The sequence below is a fragment of the Camellia sinensis genome, chromosome 4, assembly GCF_055761805.1.
Source record: "Camellia sinensis isolate YWXY chromosome 4, ASM5576180v1, whole genome shotgun sequence".
NCBI classification, from domain to species: domain Eukaryota; kingdom Viridiplantae; phylum Streptophyta; class Magnoliopsida; order Ericales; family Theaceae; genus Camellia; species Camellia sinensis.
The window spans coordinates 168,717,672-168,733,827 of record NC_138964.1 but is presented as its reverse complement, the minus strand read 5'-3'; the positions used below and the strand labels follow the sequence as shown (position 1 = coordinate 168,733,827).

The 16,156-nt window shown below is 37.0% G+C and overlaps 2 long non-coding RNA genes and 1 pseudogene across 3 annotated transcripts; all 3 read right to left on the bottom strand.

The window, feature by feature from the left end:
- Positions 1-12: 12 nt before the first annotated feature.
- On the bottom strand, positions 13-14,760 carry LOC114297154 (DNA polymerase eta-like; annotated as a pseudogene). Its single transcript, XR_014327880.1, has 16 exons — positions 14,601-14,760; positions 13,371-13,491; positions 13,170-13,281; positions 12,902-13,069; positions 8,575-8,738; positions 8,391-8,495; positions 6,707-6,826; positions 6,047-6,170; positions 4,609-4,722; positions 4,259-4,474; positions 2,955-3,063; positions 2,730-2,860; positions 2,307-2,352; positions 1,024-1,154; positions 745-823; positions 13-656 (listed from the first exon to the last, which is right to left on the bottom strand). The product of XR_014327880.1 is annotated as a DNA polymerase eta-like (transcript).
- LOC145789672 (uncharacterized) lies at positions 8,940-9,127 on the bottom strand. The gene is made up of 2 exons (XR_014327881.1): positions 9,067-9,127; positions 8,940-9,024 (listed from the first exon to the last, which is right to left on the bottom strand). It is a non-coding gene; the product is annotated as an uncharacterized LOC145789672 (long non-coding RNA).
- LOC145789673 (uncharacterized) lies at positions 11,656-11,965 on the bottom strand. The gene is made up of 2 exons (XR_014327882.1): positions 11,891-11,965; positions 11,656-11,806 (listed from the first exon to the last, which is right to left on the bottom strand). It is a non-coding gene; the product is annotated as an uncharacterized LOC145789673 (long non-coding RNA).
- Positions 14,761-16,156: the final 1,396 nt, after the last annotated feature.

Sequence of the window (16,156 nt, the reverse complement as noted above, 5' to 3'; positions counted from 1 at the left end):
TAGAGAGAGAACGAAAATAATATATATAAAAAAATAAAAAAGATTACATCCTAAACTGCAAGTTCTAACAAATATTTGAGAGAGAGAGATCTGAAAATGTTTACAGGCATTGAAATGCATTGCACAAGGGAAAGAAAAAAAGAGGGGATTTACACACAGGTATAAAGATTACATACAAGAAAGGATTTACCAACTAAAAACACTTATCGTGCAAACACCAAGACCTAAGATGTAAATCTTGATGGATCGAAAGGATTTTGGGTTTTCGAGACTCCATTTTCATGTGAATTACAGGGAAGCGGCCCATAAAAAAATAAATACATAAAACAAAGAAAATGATGGTTCTGATTACTTTCGACTTGCTTATGTATTTTTCGTGGGCAAGAAATAATGAGCAATACTAGACCCACATTTGCCAATATTAGCTACCCGCTTCTGAGGTCGAAGCCACACTTGCAACTCTTCCTGGATTTCAGGTGGTAACTCATTAACCACAGTAGGGTTAATCTCATCAATCTTGTAATCCCACGCATCCATTCTCATATCATCTCGATCTAAAATTGACATGCCACTATGTGTTTCCGTCTGTGTAAGCAGGTTCTCTTTGCGTAACTCAGCTTCAATCAATTCAGAACTGCCAATTACTGACTGAAAGCCTGCGCCAAAATCAAACATGAGAGAGAGAGAGAGAGAGAGAGAGAGACTTGGCATGAATTTGGATTTAAAGGTAGATCTAAGAATTACTAGAGGATGAAGATGCTTTAGTTTCATCAATAGTTCTAACATGCTCTTGCTTGGGGGAAGAGGAAGAGTTGTTGCAACTCTGAAAAAATCTCAAGATTGTAGATGATCCGTGCCACAAGGGGCAGTTCAGAAAATGAATCATAGGTAACAAGGATAAGTCACAAATTGTCGCTGAGGCTTTCTTCTTTTCTTTTTTTCATTTGTGAACAGATAAATACAGATCTTCATAGATGAAAACAAATAAAACTGTGAAACAAAAAGAGAAGATTTTATTCAAACCTTGTCTTTCACCATCTTTCTTTTGTCATCATGTGGTCTCATACCATGCGTTAAATTCTTGATCCGAATTTCCTCTTTACGGAATTCTCTGTGTGGCTCAACTGGATTCAGTGCCAAACAACTTTCAGTCCCTGTGAGGTGGGTTTTAAAAAATGAACATGCCAAACAGCTGCATTTATTTTTTCAGTTTAAACAGAACTGACAGGAATCTTTTAATCCAACATATTTAATTCAAATTAGTCTAAGTTATTTAAACAATTTGAAGAGATAGGATTTACGAGGAAACCCAAACCCAGGAAAAAACCACAGACGCAAACAACTACTAGTAATCAATATCGAGTACAAGTTTCACCAAAATCAGACACATAGATCCTACTTACTAAACACCAAGGGTAGTTTCATAGTCCAATATGCTTCCACGGATGTCCAATTTCACTTGTACCTTCAAGTCTCCACTAGTCACGTCAATCTAAACGAAGGCAATCAGCTACATATGTCGATCAATGTACGCACCCTAAATCCATATAAATGCAGAGCTACCCAAGGAACCAATTCCAACACGCACTCACAAGTTTTAGATTCAACACAAAGATCTCCAAGACCTTTGCACACTCAAAAATCACTAAAAAACTTGAAGAAGGAATATGGACTATATGAAAAGCTCTCTCAAGTTCTCCCAATGATCAATGAATACTCAACTCTTTGTTACCCTAACAAATAAGTCAAGGCATGTATATATAGAAAGAAAAAAAAAATGAAAAACTAAGGGAACAAGTACTTAGAAGTTACCAAAACTCCGTTCCACATATGCAAGGAAACGCATACAATATTGCCATACAAGTGGCATATATGTCCGAACAAAAGGCACTGCATTTAAATGAACCACCTTGTATTCAAACAGTGATCACTTTAGTATCCAGTTACATAGCATCAACTCGTTCTCGTTCGAACAGAAGACCTTTGTGTTCAAATGCACAAAGCTCTGCTGTGATGTGCACATAACGTGACTATCCAGAAGCACAAGTCCAATAAGTCTATGGATTTTAAAAGTCAAACCAAATAACTAATCTAGCCAATAGTCCAAAACTAAACTAACTATGATCATAATCTCAATAAGAAACAGACCCAAAAGACTAACGCAGATAAAACTGACCATATGATATGCTAATGCAAATCCATGAGCTAATAATGCAAAAGGAAGATAAAACGAAAACAAAAGAAATTAACAAAGAAGGTAGAAGGAAAAGAATGACCGGATCAAAGCCAAGGAGCAAGATCACTACCTGAGGATGACAATGCTGAAGTTTCTTGGATGAAAGCATCATGTGCCTGCTAGGACAAAGAACAAGATATCACCTGGTCATCAGTGGATTGCATGGGTTCACATGTATCCTACAAAGACAAAACCATTTGCAAATAATACAATCAGATATGATGCATCAGAGCTACTGTTGAAGGTCATGCAGCTATAATGTCATGTGATCAAGTGAAACCAATCATTACTTCCACAGCTTACTGAAGGGGTATGATGATATAAATAACAAGTTACACTGCTTTCTAACAGGTTAAGCTTCTAGAGCGGTTGGTTGTTAAAACCTTAGATTGACATATGTAAAAGCATCAACTGCCTTAGCTTTCTTGTAACAATATATTGGTACCCATTAAATCAATCAATAAACTAAATTTAAGCCAACATAAATGCAAACCTCTCTCGTAGATACTTCTCCCTTGTTTTCCTGTTGATCCAGACTTGGCATGGCATACCTAATCCTTGTTTCTTCCTCACGGAATTCTATGGGCAGTTCAGTAGTATGCAACTTTGGATATCTTTCAGTTCCTGAAAGAATACCATACTTTACCAAAATTGCAAAACTAATGGTAAAACTAAAGTACAAAGAAACAAAAAGCAGCATACAGTATGAGAACAGTACCAGAGGGTGACAATGGTGCAGCCTCTGCGACAAATCTGTCATTCACTTGCTTGGACGAACAGTTAGACTGATCTTGGCCATGAAAGTATTTCATGATTGAACATGTCCCCTGTCAAAAGTATTCAAGAGCTAGTATTGAATATAATAATAAAAGAAGAAGAAATTATGTTTCAATATTTAAATGAGTGGGAAACAAGATAATTTGAAGGCACTACATGAACTGCAATATGCTCATCTCATGAAAGTTTTTGTTAGAAGAATGGTCTTAGATCGCAGTATCAGTATCAGCCAGCACAACGGTTTTGAAAGTATCGACCAAATATGATTGGAGGAATATATTAAAGGACAATTTTGGAATCAATTGGATGAACTAATGCAAGAAATATCTGTTGGAGAGAAGATGATTATAGTTGGAGATTTCAACGGTAATGTAGAAAAAGACAACTAAGGGTATGAGAGAATACGTGGTGGATATAGTTTTTGGAGACCGAAATGAGGCTGGAGAAGAACACTAAATAACCTTTAAAAGTAAGTCAAATAAGAGTCAAATAGATGATTTTCTTGTAAGAAGAGCGTGTTGCTTAATATGTAAAGATTGCAAGGTTATTTCAGAGAGTTTAATGCCTCAACATAGGCTATCATTATTAGAAATATACAATAAAGGGCAATATCAAACCAGGAAAGATATTAAAAACCCAAGAATTAAATGGTGAAATCTAAAAGGTGAGAAAGCATTAGTATATAAGGACAAAATATTTACCCCATCCATTAATCAAAACCAAACTGATCATCCCCAATTTTTAAATTATTGAGCCGACTGAACTAAGTCCCATACGGAATGAAACCAAACTAACCAATTTAAGTCTTTTTTGGTCCAATTCTTAAGTTAAAACTGTTCAAAGTTGCATAGCCTATGTCATACCAAACTTAGCTCCACTTGTCACCAACCCAACTTCAATTCTTGTCAGTCAAAGCTCACTTAAGCAATGCTCATTGGACATCCACAAAAGTACAGAGCAAATGTGATGCAACAGTAAGAAGGTGTCAATAGTTTTATCAAGGTCTCTGAAGCTTTTTTTTTTTTTTTTTTGATAAATAAGGTCTCTGAAGCTTCTTTAACCCAGGTTAAATAGTATGATCCTTGCAGAGTTGTTAGGTTTGGGCTTAAAAACATCATAACATGTTAATGGCAAGGCAAACTCCTACTACTAAAAATTACATATCCAAACAAGTATAACTATGTTGTTCAAAAATGGACATTGCATGATAATAATATATGAGACAACAAAAAAATTTGAACTTACAGATGGAATAGCAACTATTTTGCTGGCCGTAACAGAAAGAGAAGTTATTCCCCATCCATTGTAGTGACTTCCCTGAGCCTTGATTCTGTGTGAGCCAAGGTATTCACGTAACCCCGCTTGAAATAGGTTTAGGGCATCTTCTTTGATCTTGGCAGAGCCATACCTCAATGGACATGACTTGGAAGGAAAATTTTTCTGCGACTCAGAGTCACTGGACTGCAGGATGACATAATCAACAGAACTAGGTATTGGAGTTGAGGTATTCAAAATATTTGCAAACATTTGGATTGCCCAGAGACGGAAAGCTTATCTAAGATGTGAAAGAGAGAATCAGACGAAAAAGTAACTACCTTGAAAGCTTTGGCATGCAAAGTGAGTGTATGTGCAATTCGCTTATTCTGCTCCAGGTCAGAATGAAGACGTTCACTCAGTTCTTCACAAAGTTCATTAAGCCAGTGTTCAACCTGAAACAGAGTAATAGACAAAGAATGACCAAACCATCATCATAAGATATCTCCAAAGAATTTTTTTATAAATGAAGACATGGCATTACTGGCACTTCGATATAAACAAATTAAATCCCAATAAAAGGTGATCGCTAAGGCATAATTTTGGACATGCACATGCCACAGTTAATTTGAATAATAAAACTATGAAAAATAAACATTTTTTACGAATAAAGATAATAAAGATAAATATATAATAATAAAAAAAAGGCATCAAGAGGGTGCAGCCCGTGTAAAAAACTACGAAAAATAAACATGTTACATCTTAATAGGCTAATATAGAGTTCTGATACAGTACTTTACTTGTCAAATAAAAACTAGCTTTTTGAATGTTTGATGGCACTTGCAACCAAAGAAAAGAACAACCTAAAATTGATTACTTAGTGGCCTCATATCATGAATAGCTAGTAGGTTAGGGATCTAAAAGGCATAGTAAATGTGCTAAGAGGGATGGATGGAGAAGGGCTAGTAAGTGGCCAGACTTTGAAGGTGATACGGATGTAGGATACCTTAAGAAAACTTGTAATAATGCTCCTACAATTAATGTTGTGGAGGGTTTAGGGCAAGAACTTACAAGGTTGAGGTTTTAGAGAGTAGAAGACAATGTCTAGGTTTTCTAGCTAGAAATGGGTAATAATCATAATTGGTTTCCTTTTCAATGGTGCAGGTCACAGGAATTTCAGAAAATAGGTGCTGAAAGGCTCTAGAGAGCAATAATTTTATGGGTTTTCGGAGTTGAATCAAAGGTTAAAGGGTAGGGGAAAAGGTTTGGAACAACTTGGGCTTCATTGAGTAGAGTTATGTGGCTGAATTGTGACTGTTATAGGACCATGAAAAGAGAAGTTATCACAAACAAACAAAAATCAGAGATCTGCAAAGATATTTATGTCCCTAGTGGATCTCACCTTGAAACTAAGCCCCCATTTTTCCTTCCAAATTTCTCTCTGTTTAAATTTCCTTTTTCTCGGCCCTCTCCTTGTGTGCATCACTTTAACTTTGATAAACAAGATAAAATGGTTAAAAAGCCACATCTAGCATCAATCCCAAGTCTAAACTGGCCACATCAAGTCAACATAAGAGAACCACAATATCATCAAGAAACTGCAGTGCTATGTGAATTAATGCAGAGAAAGGAAAAGGAATTAATAAAGAAACTTCAACTACACAATTGATTATGTAGATTCACTAATACATTTAGATAAATATAATAAATATTAAAATGAATAAGAATATCAGAAGCAGCATGATTCTGTAGAAAGTCTAATAGGTAACAAATACATACTGAAGCAATCTTTTTCAAAGCCCGAGGGCCAGGAAATGTCTTCCCAGAACCATGACTTTTGGGAAGAAGGCGACCCTCTACCTCTTCCCCGCTAATTCCCCTGGCAATGTTCCATAACCAAGTTCTAAATTGCAAGAAAAAGATGGGATCAGAAGTAACATCCAAATAAGCATCTAGCTCAAAACCATCATCCTTTAGAGTTCAAATAAACCTTATATGCTAAACAATAATCCTATAAGAGTTTTGACCACGTCAAAGAAAGGTCGCATAAAATTGTGTGGTCAAATCCTGTCATGATCAGTGGGCCAAAAATTAAAAGGAAAAATGTATAGCTACCGATATCATTTTGAAATCTAGGAATAATCGCACATAGAAAAATGAAACTCAGGAAAAATAGATAAATCCAATGAAAATTTTGGAAAGAGAGGTGACATGAACTGGCCAAAATTTGGCCAAGATTTGAAAGAAGTTAAAAAGGAGAATCAAATCAGGAAAGAAATCATGTCAGTTAAAGTGGAGTTGGACTAATTTAAAATTATTTAAAGGGCAAGATAATAGTGATTTTTTTTGAAAAATCCAGTTAGATTTGTTCAAATGAATTTTGCTAACAATTTGGGAAATGCAAACATTCTAACACTGTGCTTAGAGATAGATAAGGACCCGGTATTTACGCCATAACGTTCTTGTAGCTTCTCTTCTGAGAACTGCAATAGCTCCCCAACAGTATTCACAGCAAGGTCAATTTGTAAGGAACTCCCAAGCTTTCCCCCAAGCTACTTCCTGCAAGTAAATTTTGTGTCAAAGCATATTCAGTGCTGTATTGGTTTTTAGGAGGCCGTACTAGCTCGCCACTTCATCCACTGTAAAAAGAAATGATAAAAATACTGCTAAAACAAAGAGAAAATGTAATTATTTCTTTAACAAATAAAAAGAAATAGGGTAAATTACACTGACCTTCCCTGAGGTTTACCTTAATTACAGGGACCTCCCTTGTAGTTTCAAAAATTACACAGACTTCCCTTACTTTTGAAATTAATATACAGATACCCCCTTCCAGTCAAAAAAGCATTAACAAAGTTAACTTGATAGTGAAATTGACTATAATACCCTTCAACCCATTGTCTTCCCCAAAGACCTAACCCACTTTGTATCATCAGCATCTTCCTTCCTCTACTACCCATTTCTGGCATTGTCTTCCTCACGCTCTCTTTCCAAACCTCTCTAATCAAAAACCCAAAACCCAAACCAACAATAACCTGATCAAACACATTCGACAATTGATTAAACACACTGTTATTTCGACAATTCAAGGGTTTAAGCAAGGAATCAAGGGTTCAAGACACACGCTGTTATTTCGACAATTGATCAAACACAGATAATTCGGCACACACACTCTCAATCAAACACAGATAACCCGATCAAACACGCACTCTCTTCCCAAATTGGCAGTGTATACATAGATAATTCGAGCTCGTCTCCGAGTGTGGTTTAATTGTTCTGTGCTTGGCAAGAACATGTCCAACCCAAGTCAAATCAGGTGCAAAGGTTCAAGACTATAACAAATTGAGATTGAAGTTCCAATTGACATGAGATTTGTTCGTAATCCAGTCGAGAACTCCGCCGCCCTCTCGCCTCCTTGAGCCTCACATCTTCTCCTCATCGCATCGCCACCATTGCACTCAACCACCACTGCGATCTCTCTATTTCTCTCTCATTCTTTCTGCAATCGTTGCAATCGCCATGATCGTCATCGCGATCTGCAATCACTGCAACCCTCGCGATCAGATCGCGACCACTACGACACCAAACTCCTCAGATCTAGGGTTTTTGGTGGTGGTGGCGGAGAGATGGATGAGCTGTGAGAGAGAGAGAGAGAGAGAGAGAGAGAGAGAGAGAGAGAGAGAGTTCAGTATGGTGGTGGTGGCATTGGGCGGAGGTTTTGGAAGGGAAGACATCGGGGCAGCAGAGGACGACGGGGGCAGAGAGGCAAAGCAAAGAGAGAGAGAGAATGAAAGTGAGTACAATGATATATATATATATATATATATATGGGCATATATATATGTATGGGGGAGGTAAGGGCAGTATTGGAATTTGAACAATAATTTTGGATGAAATCAGCGAAATCTAATTGAATTTGGACGGGTGGGTAACAGAAGGGGGTATCTATATATTAGTTTCAAAAGTAAGGGAGGTCTGTGTAATTTTTGAAACTGCAGGGAAGGTTAGGGTAATTTACCCAAAGAAATAAGTAATATGACAACAATACATAGCATTTCAACAGAAAATTGAAGTTTAAGAATTGAAATAACAAGTAATATGACTATCTGAAGCAAAATCTTACATTTTCTTTATAGGTAAATGTTCAAGCAATCCTTTAACAGATGTGAAGGGCACAACAGTTTGTTGTGCAGGTATATTCATACCACTTACGAGTTTGGCCAGCATCAGCAAATGAAGATAGTTGCCCTTCCATAAGATGATGCAATATAAAAGACAAACAACGAAATTGTACACTGGATCCCATCTTGTTATGAGAGATTCCGGCAGAACATGTGAACTCAGTTTCCTTCAAAACTTGCATCCTAAGTTCTACAACAATAAGGGCCCCACAAGCTAACAACTTATCAAGGTGATCAGCATCACTCCTGTGGAGCCACTCCCTCACATTGTCTTTGTGATCACTTCCATCCTAGATCCAACACCAATATTAGAATAACAGCTGTTGGAAATGCAAAATGAACAGGCATGGAATTAAGTCATTCAAGAAAAGAACTTCTTCAATTATTCCCTCACCAATTAGTTTCTTGGTAGAGAGATTTACATTAATTATCTGAAAATATTCTGATACAATAGTGTTAAAATCCACCTACTCTCCACCTACTTCACCCACTTAAACCTACTCCACTAAACCTAACCCACTACACCACTACCACCTCACCTACTCCACTAAACCTAACCCACTACACCACTACCACCTCACCTACTCCACTAAACCTAACCCACTACACCACTACCACCTCCACTTCACCTACTCCTTACCTACTACACACTCACCCTCTTCTATATATAGGAATCATGAATCATTGTAATAGATATCAATACATGAATCAATAATACAATTCTTTATTTCTCTTTATACATTAAATTTCTACATGGTATCAGAGCCATAAGATTTAGGCCCGTATTTTGTTTTCTCACCGGCGGGCAGCCGGCCGGCAACCTTGCCTCCGCTGCCCGCTGGAATTTTGTACACATACCTTCACTTTCCTGCCTCTTCCAACTTTCTTACAACTGTTGTCCCATAGATGGGTTTCATATCTACCGGTCCATCTATGCCTTGTGACACCTCTATACTGTGAAGTCCTCTGTCCAAATGCATCAATGGACTTCCTATGGACAACCTGCTTCTGATCAAGCTTCTCAGACCCTCTTTTCTTCCCCTCCTTGAATGGTGTTTGGTACACCTCATGGCCTCTAAATGCATAGTAATCTGAGTATTGCTGGGCTAATAACGAAGGCCTCTCGAGCAACTGAGATGGGGCTTCATATTCCCTTGCCCATCCAGCATCCATAACCATCACTTTGTCACAGTCCATAACTGTGGGTATTCTGTGAGCTATGCTGATTATTGTAAACGACACAAAGTCCTCGCGAATGGTTTTCTGAATGACAACATCGGTCTGGGAGTCGACAGAAGCCGTTGCTTCGTCCATAAACAGAATCTTGCTGTGTTTTAGCATGACTCTCCCCAAGCTCAGAAGCTGTCTCTGTCCCACACTCCAATTGTCTCCGCCATCAACCACTGATGCATTGAGTTTTTCAGGCTTTGCAGCCACAACATCTTTTAGTGGTACTGTTTTTTGTGCGAAGGGACAGAAATCATCACATTTCTCACCTTTTTTTTCTTTTATTTTGTCCTCCACTTTACACCTCACATGCCTTCTCTCTGTCTAAACAATAATTTTCCACCATCTCCCTCTTTTTCTACACAATATTTTTGTACCACCGCCCACTCCATGATACCAATATCAAAAAAAAAAAAAACAAAAAAAAAAAATTTCATTCCAGTTAATTTTTCTGCATTACCACACCTACCATTCGAGTTTGCCAAACACACTTGCTTTATTCATATCGGGACTCACCCCGATCATCATTTTACATCCAAAAAAAAAAAAAAAAAAAAAAAAAAAAAAAAAAAAAAAAAAACAAACAAACAAACAAAAAACAAAACAACCGCACCCACAGTGGGATTTTTCTTCTCTACTCTACTGCGGGTCTCTTCTTCTTGCTTTTCTCTTGATTGTCCCGTGACTGCCCAGCCTCCATGCTTCCTAGACCACCAAGCAAGTTGCCTCCTCCCTGCTCCTCCACTACAGCATATGGCGGCCCTCCAAATCGGAACATAACGGTGGCCTTCCGCTTCAGCTCCTTGTTTTCTGCCTTTAGCACACTTATCTCTGCTCGCGCATCCTTATACATGCGTTGGAGCAGAGCCAGCTGGGAGTTTAACTGTTGCACCTCATTTGTCCTGCTCTGCAGCCGGTGCGACAAGTTTGTGACCGCAGTCATGGTTTCCACACAAGACTTCAGAGTATACTGATTGGCCTCAATATCAGTTTGCACCGCCATTTTTTGCTCCACCGACCGCATCGGAAAGTTCAACGGAGCAAACACAGGGGCGTTTGGTTGAGGTTCAAGGGCAACCGCACCGATTATCTCTCTTGTGGACTCGTTGAGGTCGGGAAAGAGAGTAAGCAGACCACGGGAAGAAGAGGCCATGTTCTGGGTAGCTGGACGGGAAGAAGAGGCCATGTTTTTGGGTTGCTAAGTGTTTCAGAGAAGCAGCGATTACCGATTGGTACTGTCAGACAGGGTTGGTTACAGAGTGTTTCAAGATTTGCAACTCTTCGAGACAAGCTCTCTGAGAATGCAGAGGTTTCAACTGGTTTGTTATGCTTCCAAGCCTCAGCCTCCGCTTCGGTTTATAAAGACCCTGACGAAGAGGCCGACACGCGTTCTGTCGGTCACGCGCATCGCGCGCCTCTTACCACCAGCCGACAAACGGGCACGCAAGCCAAGGCGCCCACGTGCCTCGCCATCATATCCGGCACACCTTTTGATGAATTGGGCACGCCTTTTGATGGCACGCCTTTTGACAAAATTGGGCACACCTTTTGAGGGTGCCACTTTTACAAGGGTCCGACAAGACTCTGTAAACTGTCCCAACATAGATTCCGGTTTGTTTCTACAAGGGTCCGACAAGACTCTGTAAACTGTCCCGACATTGATTCCGGTTAGTTTCTACAAGGGTCCGACAAGACTCTGTAAACTGTCCCGACATTGATTCCGGTTAGTTTCTACAAGGGTCCAGCAAGACTCCGTAAACTGTCACAACAACTGTCACAGCATTGTCTGCTACAACGGTCCGACATGACCCCATAAACTGTCTTCTACAACGGTCCGACATGACCCCATAAACTGTCTTCTACATAGTTATGACACCCCCATACAGTGTCCTCTACAACGTTATGACACCACCATCCAGTGTCTTCACCAATGGTCTGACACGACCATACAGTGTCTCTTATCCTTTTTTATTTTTATGTATTTTCTTGTTTTGTTACTCTCTCCAAACTCAAGTTGGTTAGTTCCTATCCCCCTTGAGTTTGCGGGGGGCTGTTAAAATCCACCTACTCTCCACCTACTTCACCCACTTAAACCTACTCCACTAAACCTAACCCACTACACCACTACCACCTCACCTACTCCACTAAACCTAACCCACTACACCACTACCACCTCACCTACTCCACTAAACCTAACCCACTACACCACTACCACCTCCACTTCACCTACTCCTTACCTACTACACACTCACCCTCTTCTATATATAGGAATCATGAATCATTGTAATAGATATCAATACATGAATCAATAATACAATTCTTTATTTCTCTTTATACATTAAATTTCTACAAATAGAATCTAATCCAATGTGATTACATGCTATAAATTAATTATTTGAAAATATTGATTATCTGTTATCTCAATTTTTCAGATGAAAGGTTCAATGTGTCATTGACCATTTGGTATACATTCCTCAACAAAGAACAATTCTAACGTATGTCTAGCAATAGCCAAAACTGAAATCCAATAACATTGCATATACTTTATAAACCAATGCAATGTTTCTTAGATTATCTAATTAATATTACAAAAAAAAATATAAAATAAAATTCTCGGATTCGTAACGTACTAAATAACATGAAAATCACCAACCTAGAACGCCAAAAGAACTTCAACTGCCAGAATGCTTAAAACTTAAAAGATTGAACCTTCTTGAACTTCCAACCCGCAAATATAGTACTCATTCGACATCAATTGACAATTCCACGTCATACTCCAACTTAAATGTCCCAGAGAAAGCCTACCAAATTTTTTTTTGTTGTATGTGTGCTCCTTGACTATGAAAAATAAAAAATAAAAAAATGAAGAAGTGAAAAACCAAAATTTGACAAATTATTTAAATTTCACTTTTGTGTTTTCTAAGTTATTTCCGAACTATTGAGTTTTATGCATAAAAACATACAAAAACCTCAAAAATAGTAGAACATTCAAATGATATTAATATCTTTGCGATTTGGTGGGCCAAAGGAAGCAAATTGCAGACAATTTAGAAGAATTTCTTTATCAAACATCCTATCTTGCATTTCTGTTGACTTGCCCTGAAATACATTACTTAAACATGATATAATGATTAATATCTTTAACATCAACAGTTTCAAAATCTTCTCAAACTCTGAACATTCATGTTCTGAGTAGTTTGTTTGTCAAGGAAGCCCCATTAATTACCTCATTAAGACTCAAGGTATGAGATTTTAGAGCTTCTTCATCAATTTTTTCCAAGCTCTCTGGAGGAGTTTCTGCTAACATTGCTTCAGCAGCATCAGTGAGATCAAGATACACTTCATCAATTGAAGCACGCTCACATCTACCATTCCTTGCAAGAATAGAAACCACCTGCAAGTTTAAGCTTACTCAACCATGAGTTCCTTTTCAAAGTGAATTTCTACATATAACAATCTTAGAACTGTGAAGATCGCCTATGAATTCTTTAAACCTCTGAACCCGCATTTCGGTATATGCTCAAGTCAGCTTTACCATGAGCAACTGGGACTTGGACAAGTTGGATTTGTGGGCAAACTTGCTTCGCTTCATCACCTCGCATTGAACTTAAAAAACCCACATAATAGATTTCACCAGTCAAAGAAGATCCAGTCATACATGAAGTACTCAGAAAATATAAGTAACGAATACTTACCGCTACACCCCATATTTACGGGCCTCATAGCTGACAGCAATCAAACCCCCACCTTTCCAGGAGTTGTACTATACCACAACAGTGGGCTGACCCCTTAAATGGGGCTGGTTACGTTGCTCCACTACATAGGCAAAACAAATACCAATTAGCCTGACCAAATCAAGGATCCCATATCACAACATAAGAAAGTCCACAACGAAAATTATGTTATTCTCTCTTTTGGTGAGCCTTTGGCCATCATTATTTAAAGAAAAATGAAAACAATGAAATGGGAGCTCTGCCAGAATGGTGTTCTTGCACTCAACTGCCGTGTGACATGCAAACAAAAATAGGGAAAACATATGATAATTGGCAAGGGTTTGCAAAATCATATTTGATTTCAGTTAATGATAAAAAGATTGTCTCTTCATCTAAACTAAACTATATTCCATATATGATGTAACAAAACCGAAGTCAATTTCTGTTTGATATGCATTTTTAACCCAAACGTATTATTTACAATTAAAATCATGATGCAAAATTGGGTTTTATGGTTTCAAATGTTACATGCTTGTGAAATTGCTTAATTGGATTATAATGCAAGAGTTTGATAATGAATAACAGCGATCAGTTAAATAATAATTTGAAGAAATGAACAAAAATAGCATCATGAACTGCACAGCCTGCATACATGTTTTAGTTCCACAAGACTCCAAGGTAATGTTCGGTTCACTAGAATGGAATGATCATTCCATCAAAATATCCATTTCCATGCATGTTTGGTTGACCAAAAAAAAAATTAAAAATTACACTACAAATAGAATCATCATTTACCAATGCAACGGAATGATCATTCTATTATATTCCAATTTCCATCTCACTTTCCAGTGAACCAATAGAGCATAATAGTGTCAAGAATTAAAGACAATGGTCATGTATAACATCTTTATAAAATTGCAGAATTGGGTTCTTATGGTTTTGCATGTTACATGCTTGTAAAATTGCTTAATTGGGTTATAATATGAAAAATAGTTTGATTATGAATAACAGTGATCAGGTACTTAATAATTTCAATAAATAAACAGAAAACAAAATTGAAGCAATATGTTTGTAACCCAATAAATGTAGAAAATCAAAGGGAAAATGTTGGGTTTCGCCATTGAATTCGTTGAAACAGAACACTTCATTCTAAGTGCCCTAAAAACCCCGACAATAGACACACACACAGAGAGAGAGAGAGAGAGAGGAAACCTTGAACGTAGAAACAGTCCATGTCGAGGTGAGCGATGACCCTTGCACCGGATGATTCGGGTCGTGCCACTGGCATCTTCTCTCACTCTCTCTCTCTCCCTCCCTCCGTCGAGTGAGGATCCTCTCCTTGCATCTTCTGTGTTTGCGTCCGTCCTTGCAGCCTTCGGGCCTACTTTTATGCTCAGTTTTGATAATTCGAACCGTTCATATTTTATGATTTATTCAGTATATCATACCTGTAAAAAATCAAGTTGATCGGATATCAGAAAACATATGTTCGGAAAACTGTTTATTAAATTCTTTAAAAAATAGTGTTTAGTTCAATTTTTCAAACACATACTTTCTGATATTCGATCAACTTGATTTTTTACAGGTACGATATACTGAATAAATCATAAAATATAAACGGTTCGAATTATCAAAATTGGGCCTAAAAGTAGACTCGAAGGCCTACAAGGACGGACGCAAGCACAAGCTTGCAAGGAGACACGCTCCTGACTCCCCTCCGTCCCTCCCTCCAATTTCAGGTGATACAATCAATGTGAGACAAGAAGGAAAGGCATGACATTTTCTCTTTTTTTTTTTTATAAAAAAATTTCAGAATTTATTTTGATTTTTTAAATTTAAATTGGTAAAAATAAATAAATACTCATTATTTTTATATGATTTTTTTTTAATAAAGGATGATTTTTAAAATATTTAAAATATGATTTTTATTGTTTCTTTTTTTTAGATATAAAAAAAATAAGTTCTTAGAATTAGTATTAGCAATCGTAGAAAAAAAAATGATAAATTACAAACACACTCTATAAAGTTTACTTAAATTATAAATTATCTCTGTGATTTTGAAAATTACATTATGTCTTCTAAGGTTTCTAATTTCATAACAAATAAGTACTTTTATTAATAATTTATCAAGTTAATTAACAGTTTTTAATAATATTAAAATTTTATTTCAATTAATTATTCAAATAATTTTATTATTGTATAGGTGAACAGTTAGAAATTTTACTTTTTTAATTAATTCTATTAAATAAAAAATTCTAACAGTGAGGTATTTGTAATTTTCTAAACCACATAGGGCAATTCGTATTTTAAGCAAATCTCAAGATGTGTATTCGTAATTTATCCTTAAAAAAAAAAAAAAGAAGAAGCAGAAGAGAAGAGAAGAGAATATATATATATATAGATTTAAAAGTAAAAAATGTTCCCCTTTTTACTACTTGCACACACATTTTTTCTCTTATGAGTACACTTACCATTTTAAAAACAAATATATACATACACACATATATATATAGATATATTATGATTTTTTACCTTTAAAATTATCATTTACAACAAAATGAATGATAATTATATGTGAGGATAAAATGATAGTAATAAAATTCTTGATTGCCAATTGGGCTCCTTCAAAAATTGGGCAGCTTAGCCTACCCATTTCCAAATTCCTAAGCCCTTTCCCTAAGCCCAATTATTCAAGGACCCAGGGCCTGAGATTGGGCTTTAGGCTTGAACCTGAGGACTTTTTCTTTTTCTTTTTTTTGGAAATTTTC